The sequence below is a fragment of the Crocuta crocuta genome, unplaced genomic scaffold, assembly GCF_008692635.1.
Source record: "Crocuta crocuta isolate KB4526 unplaced genomic scaffold, BGI_CrCroc_1.0 scaffold154, whole genome shotgun sequence".
Lineage (NCBI taxonomy): Eukaryota > Metazoa > Chordata > Mammalia > Carnivora > Hyaenidae > Crocuta > Crocuta crocuta.
The window spans coordinates 5,379,137-5,388,789 of record NW_027530545.1 but is presented as its reverse complement, the minus strand read 5'-3'; the positions used below and the strand labels follow the sequence as shown (position 1 = coordinate 5,388,789).

General features: G+C 36.9%; 1 long non-coding RNA gene across 1 annotated transcript in view; it reads left to right on the top strand.

Annotated features, from left to right (window-relative positions):
- LOC144234492 (uncharacterized) overlaps positions 1–9,653 on the top strand; it is a 131,589-nt gene that overhangs the window by 61,641 nt on the left and 60,295 nt on the right. The gene's annotated exons all lie outside the window — the stretch shown is intronic.

Here is a 9,653-nt window from a genome sequence, read left to right as displayed (position 1 = left end):
TGCTACTAGCTATCATTTCTTAGTGCCATTCATGTGCTTTTCTATGACATGATTTCAAATTCTCACTGATCTTTGGTTTCTCTTCTACCAGGAGTTCGAAAGCCAATTGCATAGCTGGTTAGCACTGTGCAAAAATTAGGAGTAAACAGGCCCTAAGTGGAAGACTAGTGATCTTTAAAAAGAACATGAGGATGGGGCACCTGGGTAGCTCAGTCAGTTAAGCATCGGACTTCGGCTCAGGTCATAATGTCACCATTCATTCCTGAGTTCGAGCCCTGTGTCTGTGCTGACAGCTCAGAGCCTGGAGCCTGCTTCAGACTCTGTGCTTCCCTCTCTCTCTACCCCTCCCCCACTTGCACTCTGTGTTTCTCTCTCTCAAAAATAAACATTAAAAAAAAAAAACCACATGAGGATGCTAACTAAACTTATTGTGGTAATCATTTCACACTATATATGAGTCAAACTGTTATGCTGTGCCCCTTAAATGTATACAAGGATGGATATAAATTATATTTCAATACAACTGAAAAAACAGTTTATTAATTTTAAAAAGGACTTGATGTTATGACCTTTGATATATCTAGTAGCCTACACAGTGGTTTTTTCTCTCCTCTTAATTTCTCATTCTCATGTTCTAGTTGGTTAAATGATCAGAGAGCCAAATTATAAACTAACATGGGCTATTGTTATGATCATGTCATATAACATTATTATTACTAATATAATTATTATGTAATGAGGTAAATTTTTAATTGTATTATAACATTTTGCTAATTATTATCACTTTATTTTGCTGCTCAGTAGTTACATCCAGTACACGTATATGAAACGAGTACCAATCGATTTTAGTTTAGGTTCATTAAATTAAAAACAAAAATTATAGAACTGTTAAGCCACATATAATATGATAACATATTATAAACCAAACTCCCAGTTCAGGATTCCCGATTTATGTTCCCAGAAAAGGATATTTATTTTGAAAATGAAAGATTGAAATCGAATATCTGCTTCCTTCAAAGTGTTTAAAAAAAAAACGTAGTAAGGACAAAAATAATAATGAGAGAAAATAAGTAAATTTCAACTTCAAATGGCTTTTATCTTTGGTATAAACTCTAATAGTTCAAATTAAGCAAAGATTAAAATGCAAATATTGATTTTGGTGTTGGCTCGAGTTCCAGGGTTTCTGAAATGTTTAGAAAACAGTCTGCACATTTCATTTCCTTTTTATTTGGACAGTGCATTGTTGCCAGCATTTCTTTGATTTGCACATCTGGAATCACTAGAACATACAGCTGGGAAGAGCTGCCAGTGATATTTTGTTCTCTTGACTAAGAATTAGAACCTTGGCCTCACCAAAGGGTAATTTTCTGGGCAAGCAAATGATGAAATCCTAAGTAGTGATAAGAAGATGAAGACTAAGGTACTGAGGAGCATGGGATTTGGAATTGAGTTTGTCACTGTACTTCTCTGAGTTGTGCGAGATGCTGCTGACTGTATCATGCTGAGACTCCAACCTCCTGAGTCTCACGTCTGCTCACACACTGTAAGTCAGAGCCTCCTCCCACCTCTGTCACTGGTCAGTCTTATCCACACATGCCATAGATGAAAGAGAAGAGTATGGTCCACTTTCTTTCCAGTGATTCACCCCAAGTACAAACACAGGACACAGAAATCAACAGTGAAGTGCCATTAAAGGAATCATCTTGTACCTCTGGAGAAAATTGCAAGAAAGAAGATGCATACTTTATAAATCCAATGGATTAGAAATGGTCTAAGAAAGTGAAGAAGAATATAATATGGCTGTAATTTTGTTTTAAAATCTCTAAGCTTCCCTCAAGGAAAAAAAAAAAAAAACCTAAACAGCTTATGTAAAGGAATCATGGTGAATATAGGAAGGTAAATGTCTCAAATGGTCTATCCTTTTATGTCATTTAGAAGACACTGGAGCATTAAATTGGTGCAAACACTTTGGAAAACTTTTTGGTAGTGCTTATGAAAGTTCAATGTAAGTGAGACCCAGCAATTTTTCTCCTGGCAACATACCCCGTAGAAATGAGTGCTTAGTTCCACTGACAGGCACATGCAAGAGTGTCTATACCAGCTTAACTTATAAAATTAACAGCCCCATACTGCAACTAACCCAAACATCCACCAGCAGTAGAATAGTTCAACAAACTGGGGTCTAGTCCTAAAATGGAATATTAAAAGTAACAAAGAGAACATAATACAGTTACACACAGCAGCATGAATGAATCTCATAGACATGATCTTGAGTGAGAAAAGACACATCAGAGCACAGCTATATGATTAATTTATATGAAATCTGAAATTTTGAATCTATTGTGGTTAGAAGTCTGTTCAGTGGTCATCCTGGGGTGGTGCTACTGACTAATGGGAAACTTGGGGAGCCTGCTGGAGGTTCTTGAAACATTCTATATCTTGATCGTGGTGTTGATTACACAGAAGTATATGTCCATATGTGAAGATTCTCAGGCAAATACACATGAGATTTGTGTCCTTTACTGTAAGGTGTATCTCAATCAGAAAGAAAAACTCATGGTGGTGAATTCAAATAAGACATAATCAAAATGGGAAATTATTATTGAAATTAATGACATTAATTATGCATTATTTAAGCATTATTTAAGCATTATTTTACAGAAGAAAGTTTCACTGTGAAAAGAATTCCTAAAATAATTACATAAACATTTCTGAAACCCAAACACCCAAATGAATACAGCAACTTAAAGTATTCACCTGGGAGTCTAGTGTTCACACTGCCCTGACATTGTTCTCTGATTTGTGGAGCTCCTTTCCAGAAACTGTCTTCCTAGTCTTTGGTATATTATTTTGAAGATGCATAAGGGGTCCATATTTGTCCTTTGAAAGTACCCTAAATTCTTACTACATATAAAGAATCCAACAGCACCCTGGGCTGTCCAGAGCATTTGCAGTATGACTAGTAACATTTTTGTTTTTTGTTGTTCTAATCAGGCATGGTTGACCAAAAAAAAAAAAAAATGAGAGTAATTATGCTGTCTGACTCCAAAAATGTATCTGGGGTTGATTCCAAAAAAGATTTCTAAAATGTGCAGACCTTTGTTAGCATCAGAGATAAAAAGGTTCATGACTCACCAAAGCTTGACATGTTTGCAGTCAAAAAGAACTTTTGGCTTTTGGGACCCAAACAAGTCCAAATCCAGAAAACCAAGTAACTTTGTATTTATTTCAGCAATTCCAACAGGGACTTATCATTGTATACCCTTATTCTCAGGAGGTATCACCACCTTACTTTATGGTGGGGTAAGGCAATAACCCTGGGAGCTTCATCTCAAGTCCAACGAAGGTCTCATTTCTCTTTGAAGAGACAAATGTCTCTGCCTTGCTGGAGGGCTACAGTTTTTAAAGCAACATTGAAGTCACTTTTCTTCTAGTTTTCAAATCATCTATTTTATTTAAGTAACTAAATACACAGCCTTTACTCTCACATCTTTCACGACTATCTAGCTATTCTCTTCTATTTGAAAAAATTGTTCAACAAAGCCAGCAGACAAGTCTTCCCATTTTACTACCTCCCTGCAGGGTAATATTGAAAGATGTCTGATATTTCTCAGTCTCAATTTCCTTGTTTGTGGAATGATGATGATATAATGCTACCTTGCCAGATGGTTGGGAAGTATTTAAAGAGCATTCTTGGCTAAAGATCAGGGGAGAGTCCCTTCTCTTTTCCAGGCCCTGCCTTAATTAATCTGCTCATGTTAAAAGCATTGAGGGAGCACTTAAGAGCTCCAAGATGAGCCAAAAAGGACTTTCTACAAGTTCTTTTAGTTTCTACAGTAGATAATATTAGGTATTATTTACATATTTCACCCATTGGATTTTTAGCCATCTTTCTGTTGGGAGGTTTCTTTCTTTGAATTATATCAAAAGAGTTAAATCCATAAAGAGGCTGACAGAGATGAGACAGGTACCTTCTGATCTCATTTCTCTAGGAACTGAATGACCCACCTCTCTCTTTTATACTTGACTGATTGATAGTGGTGACATCCAATCCTATCTCATTTCTTAAATAGGGCCCTGAGATGAGAATGTCCTCTCTTTTCTAACAGAAGTATCACAAAATACTAGCATGTGACAGCTCTTATGACAAAGCAAGATATAAATATTTTGATGAATGTCTCATGATTTCATCCCCTCTCCTTTATGTAACTTATGTAAAGCGTTTCTACTGATGAAGACTAGATGGATGCAGCACTCTTAAAGGTGTGAAATATATTTTTATTTTGGGCAATTTGGCTCAGGTGATTACAGCAAAACTTTAATTGCTTAGGCATACATTTATTTAGGGCATCACGTCAGAGACCACCATTTATGAGTGTTATTCTTGTTACTAATAGATATTTGCCTTGTTGCCGAGTTTATTTACTTTCCAAATCTATGGTCTCTCTTTGCATTAGCTTCTTAAACAGTGTCACATAAGATTGTCCCACTTTATTTGTTCTAAATTAATAATCACCATGAACTGAAGTATGCTCTAAGTCACCTCAAGTTTTTGGAACCAAGAGTGTTGCTCTCGGCCACCATAAACATCAAGCCACAATGCAATGTACTTCCGAGGTATGCTATCTTCCTTCCCCGGAAAGCACAATAAATTTGGGCTTCCTAGCATTATAGGCTCTAATAGGCACTGAGAGGACGTTAGTTGGTTTAATTAAAATGGCACTCATGTAATTACTAAAGCTGATGCTCAAACTGCACAGTCTTATATTATTGTTCAAAGAAGTGGTTCGATATGACAGCTGATGTCCTTCAAAGCAATGCCAGCTTTTTGTTTCTGTGTTTGATTTTTGGTTCTGGTTTTGTTTTTAACAACAAATGCAATACATAGAATTCTAGATCTTCAAGATTCTACCAGTAAACAAACCAACTGGTGCCACTGGTACACACACAGAGATGTGCTGGCAAGTTCAGGAGTACAGATATAACAGCTTGAGTAAAAAGAAAGTGAACTGATACTTCTAAAGGTAGCAAACTGTACTGTGGCTTTTCTAGCAGAACTCACTCCTTGGCAGAATTGGGACCCCGTATAAAAGATTAGCCCATAAATCTGAAGGCACATTTTCTCGCATATTCATTTTCTAGGCATTACTAATTCCTCTTCCTGCATGAGCCTGCAAATTGAAAGCCATGACTCAAGTTCAACAACTTTTCCACTGTTTATTGTTGCCATCGTTATCTGTATCCGGTTCTCATCGTCACTTCCCTGAGCAAGGAGTGCTTGTTAGATGGCCCGTTTGCCTCTTCAGTGGATGTCGAAGAAGGAGTGCACTGTGGTGTCAGACCAAAGGCGTTCTCATGAGTTCCTTCAATTCTCTCTACTCTGGGCTGAGGCTGATTCTTTCCACAAGAAGGAGACATGGTGCCTAGGTTTATACCTGTTGGATGGCCTCAGGATGATTAGGGTATGCTTTAATTACTAAAGAGCCATTTAGATTTATACAGAAACTTGAGAAGAAATGTAAACTATCTTTTTACTTCACACACTTCATGTTTCTTAGTCCCTGCAGGGCTCAAAATATTGAGCCTTCTTTCTCCATTCAGTAGTCTAAATGACCCAGTTCTGAAGTATAAAAAAGCAGTTTCTCTGAGTTCTCCACCACTCCAAATTCCAGTGAATACTATTGAATATTCTGTTAATAAAAACATTTGGTGGAGCACCTGGGTGGTTCAGTCAGTTAAGTGTCCAACTTTTGATTTCAGCTCAAGTCATGATCTCATGGTTCATGAATTTGAGCCCTGCATTGGCCTTTGCACTGACGGTGCAGAGCCTGCTTGGGATTCTCTCTCACTCTGCCCTTCACTTTCTCTCTCTCAATGATAAATGAATAAACACTAACAAAAAGTTTGGTGTAAAATTAGGTATTGCTGAAAATACTCTTTTACCTCCTTTGCATACTATTTATCTAGTGCTGGTAGAGGATGTATATAGACAAATTATATACATTATTAACATTTGTTCTACTCCACTGATTACTATTGGTAGTTAATAAAACAGCTGATCTCTCCCCAAATGAACTGTATTCCCATACAGTCTGGTCTCTACTAAAGATAATGCCCAAGCATACGATTTGTTCTATAAAAACATATATTGGAAATCCATGTACAGCCTTATCCACAGAGGACTGTTATACAGCTTCAATCTCCTCCAGACTTTGCTAGATGTTAAGATACGCTATAAGTTGATTTGCTTCCCACCAAAGAGAAATGTTTTCATTTCAGGTTCTAAATAGTGCAGAAGGGCAGAAGGCCAGGGTGATTCTAGAGAAGTTATTTTATAACTTCAGCACTGGGAATTAATAGCCTTCAGTAGAAGTAATGAGATATGGGAACCAGTTAGGAAAAGACTGACTGAAGTCTTTAGGACTTGGTATTTCTCTGAGTTCTAGTTCAGCTAAGTCCCAAGAGATACCTGGTGAGGATGCCCAGATAGATGTTATTCTACAAATCCAGCTCAACTGGACCACTAGAGACCTTTCAAAGGCCCCATACAACGCCACCTGGTTAAGAGTAGTACCCTGGGGAAGTTCCTCTTGATTTGGGTGATAGGGCCAGGAGAGTGTGAGGCATTCACAGTGACTAATATAGAATCCACATGTATTTAGCTGACTGAGATGAAGACAAATTCTGAACCCTTCATAGTAATCTGATAAAAAGGTCTACCCCAAAATATCTCTTTCTCCTTTGGAAGGAGTTAGCTTCTAAAACAAGAATTCTCAGGGAGACTCTACACTGAATTAATGACCCGTGTCCTTTCAGACTTATATACAACAGAAGACAGAGCTTCAAACACTTCTGTCTCTGAATTGCCTTTAATCAATATGCATTTAAATACTCTGAGTAATCAAGATATGTTAATCAGGTCCAAGACACCTGTTCATTCCTACCACAATGAAATAATATATGCAAAGACGAGTCCAGAACTAGGAAGTGTTGGTTCCTTCTTTTTCCCCTAGTAAGCACACAGGGATGATGTAAGTATTTCTGTCAAAAAGCCTATATATGTAAAAATACTTTATTGTAGACCTTTAAGATGTATTATTCGGCTTTCTTTTTTTTTGGTAACACTGAACTAAAAGAATATAAGTAATTGTTTAGGGAATTTACTTGGACTCTTTCATTCAATTACTAGTCAATTTCATTAATATTATTTAAGTAAAAATTCATTAAGATTATAATCCATCCTAATAATCTGATATATCTAAAAAACTTATGTATAGCATTTTTCATTAGTATTTTATGTACTTATAACTTTTAAAATTAGAAACAGTTTAGTTGTATAACAACAGGGTACTGGTTAAAGAAAATTATGATACTATTCTATAGTTTAAAACCATGCTGGAAAAAATATTTAATAACCTAGGAAAATAATCATGATTTATTTTTACATGAGAAAGAGGTTACAAAATAGTAGGTAGAGAGTATATGTTAAACACACACAAACACACATACACACAGATAGACAAGGGATTTTTTTTTTAAAAGACATCTAAGAATTAAAATAATAGTGTAGAAAGTCTGGGCATTAAAAAAATTCACATCTGTACTTAATGCTTTGTGTATATTCCCCTCAATAAATGTACATTATCTTATATAACAGGAAAAAAACACTTGTTACAAAAGAAAAGAATAGACATAGTAAAAACAATTAGTCAAACTGGCCAGAAGAGATTGTGTAAGCAAAACGTCTGTTGGATGGAATTTTCCAGCTTTCCACCAGTTGTTTGTATTATGTGGGCATAGCCACATTTGCCAGTTTAAAAACAGAGACTTCCAGAAAGTCAGATTTTCACAAAAAGATGTAGATAGCAAGAGTAGAGGTTACTTTGTCCATTAGACCCACCACCTGATTCTCTTGTCTCATGACCCTCTTGTCCAGGGTGAGTTTGTAGCGCAGTGTGTCAGTTAATTCCCAGCAAGGCTACGTGAGTGTTTGTGGTGGAGGTGGCCTGGTGGTCGAGAGAGTGGTGAGTGGTCTCAGGCAGATGTCCAAGAAATCCAGATGTTAAGGAAGATCACTGATTGTAAAAAAAAAATACGGGGTATTTCATATCCTTCTAATAGGGGAGATGTTACAAAGCAATAGTCAAAGGCAAATGGCTACAGAAAAATAGTCATGTGAAGAATATGATCTAAAGATCACTTTTGCATGTCCTAGAAGATCCAGAATCTGAGCCATACAACAGAAATTTAAAAAGTTTCCTTACTTAAAATAAATTCAAACTTTTCTAAGACATTAGCCTTAATCAGAAAATAAATGTTACTCGGGCTTTTGAGACATATTTACTCACCACCACTAATTCATGGCTAATTTATTTGTTTGAGGTGGATTGTTTTTGTACTATATCTACTTTGCAGAAAGAAAGTGAGCATAAAGGCATCCTAGTAGGTGCTGATCTCTCTTTTTTATTTTTGTTGTTCGTTTTCACTGCCTTATTTTAACTTGAAGCAATCTTTGAATATACATTTTCTAGGGACAGTCATAACATTGTTTACATCATCCCTGTGTGCTTGTTAGAAGAAAGGGAAGGGAACCACCACTTCTTGGTTCTGGGCTAGTTTTTGTATATATTGTCTCATTGTGGTGGGATTTAAACAGGTGTGTTGGTATTAAATACATACTGATTAAAGACTATTCAGAGACAGGAGTATTTGAAGCTCTGTCTTCTACTGAATGTAAGTTTGAAAGGAAATGGGTCATTAATTCTGACTCTTCCTGAGGACTCTTCTTTTAGAAGCTAAATACTTCTAAAAGATAATGATAGGCATTTTGGGATGGACCTTTTATCAGATTACTACAAAGGAATTGGAATTTGTGTTCATCCCAATCATCTTAAATACCTTTGGATTCTACCCTTGCAGTCCATACTTTCTAGAAATGTAAATGGGAAATTCTAGAGAGAACTTTCTTTTCTTTAAATTTTTAAAATGTTTTTATTTTATTTTTGGGAGAGAGCGAGACAGAATGCGAGTGGGGGAGGGGCAGAGAGAGAGGGAGACAGAATCCGAAGAAGGCTCCGGGCTCCCAGCTGTCAGCACAGAGCCCAACGTGGGGCTTGAACCCATGGACTGTGAGATCATGACCCAAGCCAAAGTCAGATGCCCAACCGACTGAGCCACCCAGGCGCCCCTAAAGAGACCTCTCTTGAAATGCCACACCTTAATAAAATATTGCCATTTATTTGTGCATCATATTTGCTTATCACTTTTGTTGTCTTAAAAAAAAAAAAACAAAAAAACTTATAGATGTGTGCCTGCATGGCTCAGGTGGTTAAGTATCCAACTCTTGATTTCAATTCAGGTCATGATCTCACAGTTTGTGAGTTCAAGCCCCACATTGGGCTCTGTGCTGACAGTGTGGAACCTGCTTGGGATTCTCTCTCCCTCTCTCTCTCTCTGCCCTTCCCTGCCCAGGCTTTCTCTATCTCTCTCAAAATAAGTGAATAAACTTAAAAAAAAAACTTATACATGGCCAGAGAGACTGAGCTGATAACCCACAAGGCATAGTCGAGTAGGGGAATACAGAAAAAACATGGATAGGCAAAGATAAAACCATAGCATATGGATTTAGGTCTGGCCCCAAGTGTGTGGGATGG